The following is a 17,045-nucleotide window of genomic DNA, read 5'->3' on the forward strand; positions in this document are numbered from 1 at the left end:
CGACGCGCGGCGGCGGCTGCGTGCGCGCGGGTGGCGGCGTTCCGTCGCTGATGCGTGCATGTGATACCAACTCGCCCCTGACCTGGGCCGTAGACTGCCACCCATACGCCGCCGTGGCCGGAGCAGCACGGCTAAAGGCACGCGTGCTGCCGCGCGGACCGTGTCGCCGCGTCCATGCCGCTTTGATAAAGCGCCAGAGTTGCTTGCACACAGCTTCCTCGCGCTGCCGCAGTGTTGCTGATGCCTTTTGCAGTGTTCCTCGCGCCGATGAACAAACAAGGTCTTAGTGAAGATAAGCACGTTATCGCGCAATCTGAAGGGTGCCGCCCTCGTTACGCATCTCACGCACACACTGCTTAGACGGCTTGGGATACGCCATGACGCAAAAGTGCCATTCCTCGCTCTTACGGAACCCCGAGATACATTGACTCAGGTCGAGACTCATCTACGCTTACTGTAGCAGCAATACACTTAACACAGCTGTATCTAATCGCTAGTTGTTGTTGGGAGGAAGAGGGGATAGTGTGGGGCGGGGCATAAGATGCCTGAGGGTTGTGTGCATAGACAAATACGTCCCTGGTGGGCAAGGTGTAAACTTGTCCTGCCTCTTGTTGCGAGGGGGCACACCGCACGCTCGATGCCACTTTTAAATCGGCCCCCAACTAGTGCATACAGGGGGTCCCACGCTATAGTGCTAGCCCATGACAGACCTCGACATATGGCACTATTGCGTGAGTGGCGCTCTACAGAAAGCGCGTAACACAATCATTTACAGACATCACAAGCATCCGAAACCATCGTTAAAGGCCTTTATTAGTATGAGTCGTGTGTATCCGATATTGAGCAGGCGCCCTGCCTCAATTTTTCAGTAAGGGTGAGCGGCGTGCGAGGACGTGGGGAGGGATTGAGACGAGAGAGTGGTTCTTGAGTGGGAGATACCATTATGGTTGAAAAGTTGTTTGCAATGTGGCTCTCTGCAAGCTATGCATTGGGGCCCCCGCTTATAGACAAAAATGAGGTTCTGATTGTCGTGAGAGATGTCCGAAAGCGCGCGGCGTCGCGCTCGCTGGTTCGATCCGGCGAGTGGCTTGGACGGCGCCTAGAGAAAGGAGGAAAGGGGTTGTAGACGGGGAGGGGAATCGCTTTGGCGTTGCGCCTCAGCTTAAGCAAGCTGAACCTCTTAGCTTGTTTACGGTCAGGTATCCACGGATCACCATGTAATGACCTACGCCGCGCGATGCCTGCGCGCCTGCTCTTGGACACGAGTGCACGCTGTACACGTGGCCAAGAGGACGGCGTGGCTGCAGTACTATACAGTACATTCCGTCGGCGCGCAGGCAGGCGAACCGGAAGAGCCAGTCATCCGCTTCTCTACCCTCCCTTCCCTTCCCTTGCGGCTGCGCTGGCAGCCATTATCCGCTCTGTTGGTGTGTTAGGCCCATTAGGGGCTTAACACGTAGAATATTCGACCCTCGATACCACAATAGTTCAAGTTATTCAATTTACTTCTCCTGAATAAAATGATGTGTCACGAGGCAACAACAGCGCAGGGGTCATGATTACTTGTATAATTCCCGTTGCCTCCGCCTCCATCTGCTCTCTGCCGCCGACGCAATATATGGGGCTTCAAACCACTGTCAAGCACCTACTGCTTGCCACGTGGAGCCCAAATGTAATTAGTAACATTGGATCTCACCGGCGTCGGCCACGGCGACGGTTACAAGCGACACACCCTCCATCTGGGCGAGTTGCTGCCACATAAACGGCGACGTTTGAGGGTTTCTCATCTGGCGGTGTCGCACTTTTCTTTCGCTCAAGCCTGCCCTGCCACTCCTCCTCAGCGTATCCATCCTCCTTCTCTTGTTTTCACTCACCTGTTTGTGTACCAGTTCACATTGTCCGCGGCGCTCATTCTCTCACTCAATATGCAGGTTGACTCTCACGATTGCGCGTCCGCGCACAGCGACATAAGTGGGGCAAGCGGTGCGTCCACGACTATTTCGCAGGCCTCAAGTTCGCGCTCCTCCTTGATGTCCTCATCGACTCTCGTTGGTGGCTCACTTCCAACTATGCCTAATCATCGTCACGGCAAGAGGCTCGAGAAGAGGGGTGCAAGGGGCCAATAATTGAGAGTAGCGAATGGGCAATCGAAGCCGTTGTGTTTGGCGACGGCTCAAAGGACAAGCGAAGTCGCGAACTGAAGCGTGGGCAGTTCAACGAGTCTGCGAAGGCCACGGGCAGGCACGAGAACTTCCACCCCATTGACTTCTAAAGTCTCGACGTGAGCAAGCACGGCGGGGCTCGAGTTGAGCTTACCGCGCGCGGGGTTTCCAATGATATGCCGCGAGCCCCTTGTGCCTGGTTCCGGAACAAACTCGGACGAGAAATCATACCTCAGTTCGACGCAAGGACGTTGTCGAACAGGCGATTCGGTCGTATTTTGTGCGCAATCCAGTTGTTGCAGTTCTTCTTGGAGGTCCTGGCTCGCGTGGTGAGAGCAAGGCGTTGCGTTGCAGAAGTACTTGACAGCCGAACAAGGCGCAGTTTTCATGCGCTCAAATGACGGCTTCTGCGTCCGTGCATCACTTTTGAATGCGATTTTCTGTCTGACTGGTGGCGATGCTGCATCAAGTGCAGTAAATATCTTGGAACAAGATGGGACGCACTACCAAAATCTGAAACCACTTGGACTTGTGGTGCACCAAATTGAGAATATCAACGTTTTGAAGCCAAAACAAGGTGATGCATGCGAGTATTAACGCGGGCAAGTCTGGGAAAGCCTTCGACATTCTTGGCAGCTTAAGGAAGGGGGTCTGGATAGTCCGCCTTTGCCAGCCCGGCATAGTGGACCATTGCATCACGATGGATACGAATCGTCGACGTATCCTCGGTAGCGTGGAAAAGCGTTCAATTCTTCTAACCGGTCATTCCTTAAGGCTGTGCGGTGGTGATAGGGCAAACAATATTCGCGTAGCAGAGGTGCGAGAAATTGTGATCATTAAGCAAAGCGCTGTCCTAGTTCCGAACGATCCATTGCTCTGCTCTAACATTAAGTTCTCCGGTGGAAAGTACGTCACGCAAAACGGCTTGCGACATTGCCTTGGTGAGCCCATCTGCAACGTTGTCTGAGCTACGGACAAAACCGATGTCCGATATAACCTTGTCTCTGAAGCCCTCTCTTGCAGCTGCGATGTCCAACATCATTCGCTTCTCCGATGTCCTTGATCCCTTTGAGATTACATCAACAAGACTCTTGCTATCGGTAAAGAGTTGAACGGGCACCGGTCGCCGGAGATGCGCTTTGAGTTCTGCGGCAAGGGTAATGGCGACGTCGAATAAGTCACTAAAAGCACTGACTTCGCCTGCCATTACAGAGCGAGTGACACGTTTCGACTTGTACGACTTGAACGAAATGGGGGCAACCTTCCCGTGTGAGTCACTAAGGAAGCAGATGTGTCTCAACTGCGATGTGAAGTCGTCATTATTGGCAAAATGAGGCGTCCGAAAATCCCACTATTCGCACTGAATCGTGGTCTAGCTTTGGAATAGCCAAGGAGAAACGATTAGTGACAGCATACTTCACGGCTTTGTTAAGCCTCTTCATCAGCACCCTTTTGTTCTGCATGAACTTATCTTCTGTGACTTGCGCAAGTTGTGATATTTCAAACATGCAGTCCGGTCTCGTATGTGAGAGCCAGGCAAGTTTCATTCGCATTGACCTGAACATTGAAAAGTTCGAATCCATGGGCAGTTCTTCCAACTGTCGTAGGTACACATGCTGGTTCATTTGCATTGAACTATCCCTGGACCTGTGCAAGGCAAAACCGGTAAAGTGGCATGGTGGGCGGACGTCTTCTGCCATGTCAACCCTTTTTCTGGTTTGTTGAGCAACCTCCTTGAAGTGACGATTTCCTGCCCTAATGAGGTCATCAACGTAATTACCGCTCATACCATGAAGCACGCCATGTCTAACGAGCTTGTACAACACAGGATGCGAGCGAACAGCAGACATATTGAGGTCCGCGTGGTGCCTGTCCAGGGTTTTGTGCCACAAATCTCCAGACTCACAAAGCCCATACAGTGGCTTAAGTAGCTCAATGAATTCCGAAGGGTCAAGCTCAAATTTGTTGACAGGATTTTTGATGAAGATTTTCTCTAGACAGAGGTTCCGATGACTGTAGGTATGCTTGTCTGACATCAGAAGTCCAGACATCAAAATCGAACATGGCAGCGATCGCCAGCAGGAGTCTGACCGACTGTGGCTGTAAGGTTGTGGCGCTGTGTACCATCATGTTCTTGTAACGATCTCGATGTCCGCCGATGACATATCGTGCCTTAAACTTAACCGCGTTGTCCTCCGTAGAATTGATTGCCAAAACAAAACGACCAGGCAACACGTTTGCATTTGGCGGAACATCTTTCTTGATAATCACTATAAACGTTCCGCGTTCAAGTAGGGTTCGGATCTCAGCTTTCTTGGTCGCAGTCATCTCGTGACATGAGGCTCGCGGGTCTTTATCGCTGCTAATCTCAGTTAGATAGATTTCATCCTCGGAGGTGCCGTAGGCTCGGAGCGGGTCCAGTGACTCTGTCAAAAAGCTATGTGCCAGAACTTGAGGCAAAAGATAGTGCTTCACTCGAGCAACATTAAAGGGTCGCGCCGCACCAATCTTGACATCACGAACGAAAACCAGCTTCGTTTCGTCATCAGAATCAACCACATCAAATGGCCCTACCCATTCTTCAATTCTGTTACTGATGACCTTCTCCCTCCATACTAGGACCTTGTCCCCAGGGTCGTATCGCTTATCTGCTGCGCTTGGGACGGCGTGTCTCATTACACGGCTTATGCGAGCCTTTGCCATTAGCTTTCCCATTTACATACATGCGGTTTTGGCAATAAGCGACCGATCTTCAAGCGTGCCTCGGTTCTCCAAGGTTTCCGACCGCGTGATTACTCTAGGGTACTCACCAAACACCAGGGCGGATGGCACGAGACCCTCTGGACGAAGAGTGTCGTTCATCGCCTTGACAGAGCATGCAAGTGCTAATTTTGGTTCCGTGCTGGGGTGTTGTGCCATGATTTTCCGGTAAGTGTGCCTTAGAGGTTGATGGTATCTTTCACCAAGGCCCAGGCTTGAGTGTGCTTCGACACAAGTCCTTTCGACTTCCACGTTTCCTAGTGCTGCCAGGTCAACGAAAAGACCACCGAAAGCAGATCCTTGATCCACCAGCATGCGGTTCGGTATCCAGTGTAGATCATAACCCAGATTTCTAATAGCGTTCGCCATGTTGTCTTAGTCGAAACATCAGGGAGGAACTTTGCGGCGTTGAACTTCGTTCCTTCATCCACAATGTGCAGGACCGGCTTTCCATCAACGTACATGACATCCAACAAGATTCGTTCATTGAATCTCACGTGTTCCGCCCCAAAGGCGACTCTGAAGCGAGTGGGAGCAGTGTGGATGCGTTGGCAAGGATCGCATCGCCTCGAGATGTCCTGGAGCGCTTGCAGAGTCCCTGCTGTGGCTTCTTCCGGTCGTGCTCGCCTTAGTAGGTTAAACAATTTTTCTGCGGAGGGGTGAAAGAAGTTTTGGTGTAGTTTGACGAGTTGAGATCGTGCGAAAAAATGTCGGGGGTTGACCTTATGGGAACGTAGATATGGTTTTTGGCGGAGCGTGACATCGGGATATACCATTCATCGATATACATTTGCTCTCCATTTGATCCACTTACGGTAACTCGTTTAGAGAGACGATTAGCTACTGTGTCGGCAGTGAGTGACTCGCGGTCGAGGATATCCATTCCCAGAAGTGCGGGAATGTCAGCTTTGACGACGTCCAGAGTGACAAGAACAGGTTTTGTTCCGGGAGGAGCGTCGAGTTGCAAGGTGACCTGACCCGTCGAGTCAAAAACAGTGTCCGCAAAACGGAACCGGTTAACGTGGATCCTTTGGATCTTGATGTGGATTTTGAGTTCTTTGGATATTCTGTGGAGTTCTCTCTTCCCAACTACGGATCTGGGCGCTCCAGTGTCGACACAGAAACCCAGAGGACGGCGCACTCTTGTCTCGTTTTTCAGATGAGTTTCGAAGACATCTGAGCAATCAACATAGACATCTGAGCAATCGACATCGTTGCGAAAAGGTTTGCACCTCGGGCAGGTTGTTCGATGAGCAGCTGCCCATCTGCAACGGCGACGAAGTTGAGGCACTGTGCTTCGTCTCCTCTCTAAAAACCCTGCCCATGATCTTGAGGGTTACTGTCATCCCTTTGAACAGAGGCTGACAGATGATGTGTGAACCATTCTTCATCGGCTTGCTCGATGAGGTCTTGATCTGAGCTGACGTCTTTTCCAGCAGTAATGGAGTCGAAGGTTTCAAGTTCCCCAAAGCGAATTGCATTCTCCGACGAGTCATTATTCTTCTCTTCGGGGTTATTAGGGGTTTCCTCAGGAACTTGAGAAAGCTCACCCTCCATTCCCAAAACTAGATCCGAGATACGCAGCCATGTTCGGCATCGGCTCAGATCCGGTGCCCAACATGGCTGCGTATCGCTCCAGGGGCGCATCGGGGCATTGGGCTCCAATGGGCACCACACTTATGGCACTCATTTCGCTTATGGCTTTCTTCGAAAGATCGACTGTGGGCTCTTTCTGCACGGCCTTGACTTTGGCCTTGGGCGTGGCCATGCTTTTGCACAAAGCGAGGATTGCGACCATAGCGCTGAAAGAGCGTGTCGTTCTCTACTATCCTAGTTTCCGTGGTGAGGAGGGTTATCTCGTTCTCCACTTGTATGCCGTCGTGCTGCGCGGTGACAAAAGCATTGAAAGTGTAGTTGGAAGACAGGATACTGCGAACGGCAGCATCTGACCACTTGTACCCAACAACGGCCTTGCTACGGCACTCAATTTTGTTTCCTTCAGCTCGCGCATGGGGAGGAGCTTGAGGGGAAAGATCTTCTATGTGGTTGACTAGCTTCGTCAGGCCAGTTGAAACAGATGATATTTCGTGTTCTGACATGAAGGTACTGAGGCGCAGAGTATCAAGTGTTCCCTTGATCTGTTGTTGACGAGCATCGCTATTGTATTTTTTCAGCATCATGGACATCATATCCTCAGAATATATGCTGTCTTCAGCATTGTGAAAGAAGATTCACGACATTGATTCAGCAACGGGAGATGCTCATAAGTTCTCTGCTGATTGCTCAGCTGGTATTGGCGAGAACCTATCTCGTAGTCTCGTATGAACATATCGATGGATTGGTCAATCTCACCCGTGAACTTTCTGCCCTTGAAGTACTGATGGACATAACTCGACTTGCGTACATCATCACCATGCGATCCTTGGGAGCCAATGATAGGGACCTGGGAATGCCGACCATGGGAAACAGCAGGGTGAGTATTGGGAACATCCTTGATTTTCGGCCGTGCTTCATTGGCAGATCCATGGGATCGATTCTGCAGCGGGTTGTCTCTACGAAGAGCAGGTGTAGCTCGGGGGGCTCTGGTCTGTGGCTCCGACATTAGCAACTGCAACCGGAGTATTATCACCGGCAGAAGTTCCTAGAGCTGTTTGCTGAATACGCACAAGGCTTCGAGACTGGTTGTGCATATCAACAACGTAGATAGTGGCTTCTGGATCACAACCAAGCGTGTGTGCTAGCCAAATCATTGTCTTAATGCTGTTGTTCTTCTTTTCAAGATCGGAGAGACTGAGTGACTCTTCGAACTCCTCATCGATATTGTGGCACCCGTAGTAAGAAGCAGTATCGTATAGGGTGGCAGGAGTAAATAAGGGCTGTTTGAAGAAGTCTGGAGTGAAAACCTCCCTCGCTGGTGGCAATAGATCCTGCAGCAGATCGAGAACGTCTTCAGGGGAAAGCATCGTAGAAGATGGTGCTCCCCCATTCCCGGCCTGCGGGAACATATCTAGAATAGATCGAGCGGCAGCAAGTAGATTTTTTGACAGTGCCGTCTTGATGGGCATGATCTCGATCTTGCGAAGGCGCTTAGCGTGACCAGAGCCCATTTGAGATCTCGTAGCGCCTGAGGGAGGTATCTTGATGCTCAGATACAGATCGGTAAAATTAGGGACAAGGATTAGTGCAACAAGGGTTGTCTAGCCAAAAGTCAGGGATGATACGGACGGCAAGATAAGAGCGCTCAAGGGATCTCCACAACTCCGGATTGTCGTGAGAGATGTCCGAAAGCGCGCGGCGTCGCGCTCGCTGGTTCGATCCGGCGAGTGGCTTGGACGGCGCCTAAAGAAAGGAGGAAAGCGGTTGTAGACGGGGAGGGGAATCGCTTTGGCGTCGCGCCTCGGCTTAAGCAAGCTGAACCTCTTGGCTAGTTTAGTTGTATAATTCTCGTTGCCTCCGCCTCCATCTGCTCTCTGCCGCCGACGCAATATATGGGGCTTCAACCCACTAGCAAGCACCAACTGCTTGCCACGTGGAGCCCAAATGTAATTAGTAACATTGGATCTCACCGGCGTCGGCCACGGCGACGGTTACAAGCGACACTGATCACGGTTAAATGTTGGGCGAAGTCCATCATGGTTAACAGAATGCTAAATGGTCTCGGTACGAAAGTCATAACCTTGCAGCATCTGCTGACAGTTGTAATGGCAATCCGAAATCGAAGAAGTTGTAAGAATGGCACCTATAATTCGTTCTGGACGAAATAGTGGAGCAATTATCTCGGTACCGTTGTAATTGTTGAAATATATCACAAGGCGATGGACATTCAGAAGCCCATGTCAACAAGGTGGTCATCTCACTCACATTCAATCGCACCACTGTCGTAACTTCTGCGTGTCAAATAGAGGATGTTGTCATACTGGATCAGATAATTGAATATGGTTGTAATATGTGCCATATCCTGACAGCGGTGTTGCTGGGAAATTTACATATGGTTGTAATCCTTCTGGTTCAAGTGTGTCAACTAAGCACTATCCGGCTCGGAAAACGTTGTAACAGGGCGGTCACATTCTACAGGTGGTAAATCATGTAGGGGAATGGATGGCCGGTACTCACGGGTCCCACATTTGGGACCAAACCAGCAAAGTTGATCCCACACATCTCCATTGACCAATTAGAACGCACTTGTCAACCATTCCCCACCCGCATGGGAAATTGGAAAGATTCTGTAACGTCGATCAAGGCGGCAGCGGCTGGACGGAAGGGAAAAGGGGGCGGCAAAGCAGTGGGAGGGGTCTGCAACGATGAGTGGGTTGCGCGGGGCCAGGCTGTGCGCCAGATTTCATAGATGGCGCGTGCGGTGATGGTTCTGTCGAAGGCGGCGCACTTGATGAAGGACAACTGGGGGGACGATGTGGTTCAAGAGGTCGGTGGTGAGCGCGGGCAGTAGCAAGCGGATCTCGACCGGGAGGGAGAGGAAGTGGCTGGACGCAGGGGCCGTGAGGGGCGGGGCTGGATGGCGGGCAGCGCAGAAAAATGCAGACGGGAGGGTGCAACTCAGACAGGCGCTGCAGGTGGCCGCAAGGAAGGACGTGCTCTTGAGGAAGGGGGCTGGGAGGGATGTATGACACACAGAGAGCGGCGAAAGGGGGCCAGGGCGAGAGGGAATTTCAAGGAGGAGGCAAAATAGGTAATGTGAGGAAGGAAGGGGAGGGGCTTCGAAGTGGTGCGAGGTGGAGGGGAAAGAGGACGGAAGGAAGTGGGGAAGGCGGACGAGTGGCGGGGGTGAGCGTGTGACATGAAGATCTTGGTACGAGAAAGATGACAACCAGATGGGCAATGAATGAGGCTTTTTACACTAAAGTTGACAATGATAAGCAATTATTTCGTTGTTGTTGATTTTGCTTTTGCTAATTACTCCAAGTTTGATTGGGGGTTCATTATGACAACTATTTCGAATAATGGCAATAACATTTACAACCCTTAGGAATTAGCCGCGTATTCTTTCATCATGGTTGACATTTGAGCTCATTTTACCATCACATTGAAAATGGATTGCTGTTCTGTCACCCACTGTGACAAAGATCCTAACCATTTCCATAGGATAGAAATACTGCAGATTATGACAAGTAGCTTGAACTAAAATTGTATAATGTCAATTTTTATAGGACATTTTCCAAAAATGTTTCGTCATTCCGCTTCCTGCCGTCGCACATCCGACTCTGCAATTCTGCTACTACTGAAGCCACACGTGTATGAACACGTGTAGGAAGTATGATAACCGTGCCATGCGTTTTGCATAACACTAATGCGTGGGAGGCACTACTCCAAGTACTGTACCTGTAGCACTATTGCGCGACCCCCCTTGTAGCCTTTGTCTCTAGTCTGTTACACGTCGATGCTGTCCTTCTTAAAAGAAGGGCCAAACTGTCGCACGTGCCGGGCAAGTATGCGCGCCCAGAGGGGTAGTACAGTGGGATAGGGGTGCAGTGCCAGTGAGCTGGCAGAGTCTATGTGCGGAGCGCACGCACGTGAACACGTAGAACTTCCAGCGCACGCAATCTCGCGCGCCTATTTGGTCGTTTTCTATTAGCCCGCTCCCAGGCGCGAGCTCGCCGCTCGCCCTAATAAAATGTACAGCTACTCCCTCCACCTGGAAGAAGGGAGGCAGCGGGGGGCTTCTGTACCCTTTCCTCTTGCCGGCCCTTTCCCCTGAAGGCGACGCCCGTCACTCTGCGCAATGCAGTCTACCACAGTTATGGGCCCAGCGCCCGGCGCCGCCAGAGGTTACTCGCCGACCCCCCCTCCGGCGCGGTCGACCGAAGCAACGACCTACAAGAATGATGATCCGACGTCTCCCGTTGGGTCGAGACGATATCTGCTGCCGCCAAGAAGGGCAACGATAAAATCTACAAGACTCTCGCCGCAACACTCGCCCGCCATATCTACGACCGCTATCTACCTAGCGCTCAGAATTCCATCGTCGATGAAGCACAGGCGAAAGGCTTGATCAGCTACAAGCAAGATGATCAAATTGCGGCCATCAGAGAAATCCTCGAGTTGATGGCCGTGCATCCCCCATCGCTGTCGTCTCGCGCTTGATGGCCGATTCAACAAGGTCACAAGGAGCCGCCGCCAGCCTTCGGAATACCTAACCACATTCGCCTCTCATTTCCGCGGCCTAGAAGCGTACCATCTCATTCACGGAGGACTCCGCTCCTCGTCACAAGTCGGAGAGGTTCCCGTTGTCACATTGCTCAACAATTCCCGTTTAAGGGAAGAAACTCTCATCAATGCTAAGCTGCAGCTTATCTCCTTAACACGGGCCCGTGAGAGTCGAAGACAGACCGAAGCTGGGTATGTCCTGAAGTCTAAACTCGACAAACTCGGCGAAGTTGCAGCGCAACTGGGCGAGATACCAGACGAACTTCACTTCCGTTGCGTCACAAGTGAAACGCTCGCAACGGCCAAGTCAAAAACAAAACGCGCTGCCGTGCCATACTCTTCACAGGTCAGAAAACGAACCGAGTTTTATCAAGTATTGATGCAACGCTCCAAGAGTCAACGAATGACCCTAGGCGAACGTCTACTTCGACCAACCCCTCGCTGTCGTTTGAACTTGGACGATGCCGTCATTGCACTCGGCAATCTGTCCTTCTTGTGGGATAACTCCTCTCGTCCCTGGTTTGCGTGAGAGTCGAAGGTTTCGCGTACGGAGAGCGCGACGCGGACGCGAGGCACGCTAATTAAACCGGTACGGACGAGCTGGCGAAAAGGGAGTGGCACACGTGGCCGGTTACGGGCAGTCGCTCCGTGTTGCGTAAACAGAGGGGACCGGTCACGGGTTAGAAGCCAGCGCTGGTAAAACTACCGAACGGTCGTAGGTTGGGCGGCAAAGCGACGGGAGCGAGCTTACCCCAGTTTACTGGTGGAGACGGGTGTCAGGTCTTAACCCTTCAGAGGGACGAATCGGACACCTGTCCTAGTGCAGAACCTGCCGCCTAGTACGTGCCAGGTACTGTATACAAATAAAATGCTAGCGCCAGGTTTACCAACTACCGCGCGGATTCTTTCACTACACGTGAGCGGGGTACCCTACGTACACGCCCCTCCCCACACTCGTAGAGCAATTCTCTTCGCAAGTCTCTACCACACCGATCCCGGTACGGGCTGTTTCTCTGTGCTCCCCCTTTCAGGAATCTGAGCTACTACGAGTCGCAAGCTCGTTTAAACGGAGAAGGGAGAGTCGGACGCTCCGTAGCGCTGTGCCGTCGGCAGTTGTGGCTTTTATTTTTCTTGTGGTTGTTGGACCATCGGTCCTCGGGCTCTGCCTGACAGGCGTATTGTACGACAGACAACCCCGAGCCTCTAGCCACCCTCATCTTTGTATGAGGGGCTCGACTGCATCAAAACACAAACTTCTTTAACGTTTGGCAGTGGGGCCCATTCGGACATATTCCCAGGCCTCGTGGATTGTAACTCAATCCTCGACATTGGATGTCCGTCTAGTGTTGGAGGCTCGGCTTCTGCCGCCGCCCTATGCGTGGTCATGGGAATAAATTTGTGCTGGAGCCTCTCGAAACAGAGCCTTTTTACCACGGCTATGGTACTCAGTGCAAGGATAAGAAGGTAACAGTGGCGACTCGGAACTTGCAGATGACCCATTTGCTCGGGCAAAAGGCCGCCATCCAGTTCCACATGGTGAAGGGAGATGATCCCCTCTTACTTGGGAACAACGTCATTTCAGTTTCGACGCTTGTTGGGGCGGAGAACTTGCTCCTAATTCCCAAGAATGTTGTCGCCCCGGTGAATATATCGCTTCCCACGTACACCATTTGGAGAGTCCAACTGTCTTCGGACTATGCTCCATGTCGTACTGGCACAAAGCGTCCACTTCAAGACGCTTCTCTCTTCATCAACCTCTGCTTACGCCGCTCACTCCCTCATCAAACGGGGTCCGGGCCTCGTCGCAGGGGGAAGCAGAGCAAGGCCGTTAGGGTAATTGCTGTCAAACTCCACACCTTCACGCACCTCACTGCAAAGGACATGAATATTATTTGCAGCAGGGCTGGCGGTCTAGACCCATTCTTGTTTCAAGCGTTGGAATTGGTCGTTCAGAAATGCACGTCCCGCAAACGGTCTGGCAGGCCTCCACACTCATCCAAGTTTTCATTCGCCAGAGTCCTGTCCGGCTTCAATGACCATCTGCAGGTAGATTTCCTCTTCATTAGTGAGCTACAAAGCCTCCTGATACTCTATATAGAGGACGTTTGAACAGGCTTCTGGCCGACCTCTCCCATGTCTTTCAGGGACGTGGAAGATGCCTCCAGAATGATCAAGACGAAGTGATTTCGACATCCATGGGCCACCTCAAGTGCTCTCAGGGGATCTAGAGTTCCACAATCGGGTAATTTGCAGTCCCTGCGCTGATGCTAAGGTGCAGTACGCGGCTAGACCCGCAACGAGGCAGAACAAAGTTGTAGTAGTATGACAATTCCGTTCTCGGACGCTCTACAGTAGCTAGAGTGGCCTAATTTACAGGTACCATACGTTGCGTAGTGAACACGTGCAAGCTGCAGTGACAGCACACGTGTACTAGTTTACAGGTCCGTGTACACGTGGTGCCAGGGGCACAGTGACACACGTGTACACGGGAGGTGTCTCTTACAGTAGTTATGATAGCTACTGTACAGTAGTCGTACAGTAGCTTGAGACCCGAGGGAGGCAGACGTACTAGAGAGGAACTGCCTCCCTCCCGGAGAATAAACCAGCTACCCCATCCCCTCTGAGCTAGCCCCCAACTTCCTAATTAGGACTCACCTCTCGTCTTCAGGGGTAGCATCTCCCTTCGTCCGTTTCGGTCTCGCACAAGCCACCCTCCTAGTGAGGTTGCTGGCGTTGTAATTTACCGCTACCGTGGACACCCCCTCCGTGACGGATTAACACCGAACCGGAAGGATCCATATTATTTCAACTGGTCTCCCGACCTAGAAAGCTTCTAGGAATTCACGAGATCCGATTCGGAATGGGGATTGAAGACGGTTGCAAATTGAGAGACAATATCGTGCAAAGGTCGAGGCCACCAGGCTGGAAAGAGCAGGCTCCATGCCTCCCTTGCAGAGTTCCCGTGCTAGGAATGTCATCCCGTTCGGGAATGCGCAGCTTCCCGACGAAGGCCCGCACGGCTTACAGTGAGAAGTTGACCTGCAAAAGGACGAGATCGCAGACGCGTGAGACGTCCGCCCCTTTGCTGGAAGGGCAGCTCCTCAAAAGACGCCAACACGACCAAACTGGAGCAAAGCCGGTTACAGTGGTGGCTGATTGCCCAGAAGGGATCACGCAGCTCAGAGGCGCCGCGAAGATCCCAGCCACACCGGGCCACCGCGGCCAAAGGTCCATATTGGAGAAATGGTTAACGTCCGAGTTGGACCGCCGGGTAACGGCCGCCGTGGAGGCGCAATTGACAGGCACGCTCCGAAAGATCGTTGAGGATCACAGCCGGACCCTCGTAAGGAGCGCCGTGGACGAAGTAGTCGGACGCGGCCCCTTTTGGGACACGATCACTTCAACCGTGGAGGACGTTAACCGGGCAGAGGTGCGCGCTCGAGCGCCGCAGCCAGAGCGACTGCCTCTGGCGACAACGGCCGTACTACCGCCGTCGCTGACGCGTGGGAACGCGCGGCCGCAGTACCCTCATATGGGACGTGAGACCCCGTGGGGTGGAGAAGAGCGCGATGGCCGACTTCAAGCCCAAGAGATGGGACAGCCACCCACGTTTCCGCCCGGGGCCGGTCGCGTAGTGCTGCCGACGCAGAAGTACCGGAGAAAGATCGAGGGCAAGGGATACGAGACCGACGGATCGGAAGGTAGTGACGCCACGAGGGACGAAACAGACTCCTCGGACGACGATTTTGAAGTAGACGTGAGGCATGTGCGACGGATTCGCCCCCTAAACGACCTCTTTAAAAAGGTCATGAATTACCGCCGATATCGGTTGCACAACCGTTCGGGACGATACAACGCCAAGGTTGCCAGCACGGTTTCGAGGGCCGGAAAGCGGATGGCCCTACAGATGAAGGGCGTGACCTTCAGTGGAGACGACCCGATTGCGGTGCTAAATTTCCTCTCCAGGTTTACGGCGGCGTGCAACCAGAACGGCGTGCATGAGGGAGCGGCCGTCTAGTGCTTCCAGTTCTTCATGACTGGCACGGCCTTGGCAAAGGTGCAGTCCCGTATTGTGGGAGAATCCGGGGTGGTCGATGCCCGCAGGGACGAAATGTTATCGTCGTACCCCGAGGCCGTAAACTACCTACTCAGGACGTTCGCGACAAACGAGGTCATTGCTGAGGCCTACGCTGAGGTGACGGGCTTTAGACAAAGTCCCAGGATGACCGAAACGGAATACGGAGACTGTCTCTGGAAGAAAGCACTCCGTAGCGGAAATGTCTTCTCCGATAATCGGCTCAAGTCGCTCTTTGTGGAAGGGCTCCTTCCGGCCATCCGTACTCAGGTGCGTCACCATCTTACGACGCACCCCCGCGTAGCCTTTACAGAGCTAAAGCAGTACGCTGAGGGCGTCGGGATCGCCTACAGGGGTGGAAAAAAATATCCGGCGGTCACGAGAAGCCGGTACCACCTTCGACCCCGAGCGGGACGTCCGCATAGTAGTTTGCTCATTTCAGATGAATCGCCCGAAACGTGTCCTGTCAAGGAGGCCAACGGTGTTTGTGACTCTCCTCTCGGTATGACCGTGGAAGCGGCTGTGCAGTCGCCTCTAGGGAACCACACAATGGATACCACAGTCTGCTTAGGTCAGAAAACCCCCAGGGACGTAGGGAGTACGCCACAGAAGTCTAAGACGTCCCTATGGAAGGAGGAGTACCCAAACGGGGAGTGGCCCTGGCGCGACCCCAGAAGGGATGTCGGCTTTCGAAGCCCCCACTCGAGGTTAGACCCATCGCAAAGAGTCGACCGTTGTCGGATATGCCTTTCCGTGTACCGGCCGTGCTGTCACGGACTCTCCAAGGAGGATGGAGTCCGGATGCTCGCCCTTAGGGAGCGGAACTTCAAGGCGAAGGGGTATGCGTCCGCTACAGTCCATAGCGAAAGCCATCAGAAACGGCGGACCAGAAGATCCCGTAAGGGCAAGAAGGTCCCCACCGATTCGGAGTCCGAAAAAGTACCCCCGAGGGAAGGAAGAATTAATGCCGGCGAGGTGGTGGTGGCGGCGCCCGAAAAGGACCAAAGCCAGGCCAACGGAGAAGACCCTAAGGGAAATAGGGGCACTATTCCCTGCGGGGCTTGTGACGAGCCGCCCGGAGGGGCTCCCGAAGACAACCGTTTGGGACGAAATCGCGAGACCGGTAAACGTATATCAAGGTCCTCTCAAGGAAAAAGGGCCGAGAAGAAGAGAGGAAAGTGAAGCCCGAATCCCACTGGTGGGAAACTGTCCCGCTCGGGTCGACGGAGAAGTTCTTCCGACGACGAGATCCCCTGCTCTTTATGCCGCTCTCCGAGCCGGCCTTGCTGTCCCGACTTAACGGAAGACCTACGAGTTCGGTTACTTTCTCACCGAGAACGCAATTCCTTTCGACAGGACATTGCGCGTCTGGTCCGGGAATTAGAAGCGTTAAACGGCCGCAAGGATGTCGCTGGACCCGCAAGGAAAGAAGAAAAGCCGAGGCCGGACCACACTGTAGAGGTTTGTCTCATCCCTCGAGACAGGTCCTTGCCGAGACTAAATGAACGAAAGCGGTCCACACCCGTCGGGGCGAGATCGGAACCACAGCCCCGAGGACGTCTTGACACACGGCAATCGAAGCCCCATACGGGACACACAGGCTCGACCCTTTCAGGGGGTTGGAGACGAACCCCCAACTGGGAAAAATACGAGCCCACAAAGGGTACCCCTCGTGTGCCTCGAGTTCGTCGCGGACGGCAACGCCCCCACGCCCCCTCGAATTTACAAGTGAGGGGGCGCCACCAAAAGTTGGTCCGTTATGGGCAGGGCTGCTTGACCGCACAGACCGAACTGCAAAGGGAACCTAGGATAGGACAGTCCGAAAAGGTCCTTTTAATAGGGGGTATGCCCCGCTAACCGCAGTTCACTCCCAAGTTTCCGAGATC

Source organism: Chondrus crispus, genomic scaffold (genome assembly GCF_000350225.1).
Source record: "Chondrus crispus Stackhouse genomic scaffold, scaffold_2, whole genome shotgun sequence".
Lineage (NCBI taxonomy): Eukaryota > Rhodophyta > Florideophyceae > Gigartinales > Gigartinaceae > Chondrus > Chondrus crispus.